The following is a 1,115-nucleotide window of genomic DNA, read 5'->3' as shown; positions in this document are numbered from 1 at the left end:
CCTCTCCTCCTCCTCCTCCCCTCCTCCCCATCCTCCTCTCCTCCTCCCCCCTCCTCCCCTCCTCCCCATCCTCCTCTCCTCCTCCCCTCTCCTCCTCCCCATCCTCCTCCCCTCCTCTCCTCCTCCCCTCTCCTCCTCCCCCATCCTCCCCTCCTCTCCTCCTCCTCCCATCACTTTTCCATCCTATTTTCTACTCTTCCTCATCCTTGTTCTGCTCCCTCATCCCTCCATTATTTCCTGATGCTCCACCTCCCTGCTGCAGACCCTGGCCATGCTATCACACACACACACTCACACACACACACACCCTCACACACCACACACCCTCACACACACACACACACACCACACACACACACACTCACACACCACACTCACTCACACACACCCTCACACACACACACACACACACAAACATGCCTGTAACGATGCCCTTTCCCTCTTCAAACTAATTACCTCGGCTACCTTGTACCCGCCCCCCCCCGGGACCCCCAACAACTGTCAGAGCAGTATTATTTTTGAAATTTAAACAATCATCTTACGTGCGCGGCTGCTAAGATCTCGGCCTTTTCGGCAGATTCGACCTTCAGTAATTAATACCCCAGGGCCCATTATTGGCAAAGCCTTTATCCTCTGGGCCGAGGAGCCTCTAACCCGCTAATTACAGCCAAGCAGCTAATCTTCCAGCCGGCTGATTGACAGCTACACCTATTCTACTAATTGCTTGTTGCAGACAACACCTGGTGAACCTCGGTGTCCGGGGACGGCGCCGGGCTCCGACAGCGCCTGGGGGTCCGGGGGGAGGCCAAACAAGAGAGGAGCGGTGGAGGAGAAGAGCTCTGCTGGTGTGTGCAACATGTTGCTATTGAACACGCAGAAGCTAAAACAGGCTCGTCTCAATGGAGGCGCGATAGTGTCTCGGGGTGGACGCCTGGGACCGTCCCGGGGGGCTCCCGGGTCATCTCTGGACCTCCTGGACGTGGAGCGGTGCAGCCATCACGTGTCCTCGGTGTCTCCAGCTAAAGGAACGCTGGAGGCTTCCACGGTGTTTCGTCTGTTTCCGTGGTTACCGTCGGTCGGGACAATAGCACGTCACGGTGTCCTGCTGGGGGACG

The 1,115-nt window shown here is 57.4% G+C and overlaps 1 long non-coding RNA gene across 1 annotated transcript in view; it reads right to left on the bottom strand.

Annotated features, from left to right (window-relative positions):
• Positions 1–393: 393 nt before the first annotated feature.
• LOC130531516 (uncharacterized) overlaps positions 394–1,115 on the bottom strand; it is a 4,642-nt gene continuing 3,920 nt past the window's right edge. Inside the window, exon 4 of the long non-coding RNA XR_008952120.1 lies at positions 394–1,115. This exon is cut by the window's right edge and continues 672 nt beyond it. This is a non-coding gene — a long non-coding RNA (uncharacterized LOC130531516).

Source organism: Takifugu flavidus, chromosome 9, assembly GCF_003711565.1.
Source record: "Takifugu flavidus isolate HTHZ2018 chromosome 9, ASM371156v2, whole genome shotgun sequence".
Lineage (NCBI taxonomy): Eukaryota > Metazoa > Chordata > Actinopteri > Tetraodontiformes > Tetraodontidae > Takifugu > Takifugu flavidus.
This window is presented reverse-complemented; position numbering and strand designations above follow the sequence as displayed.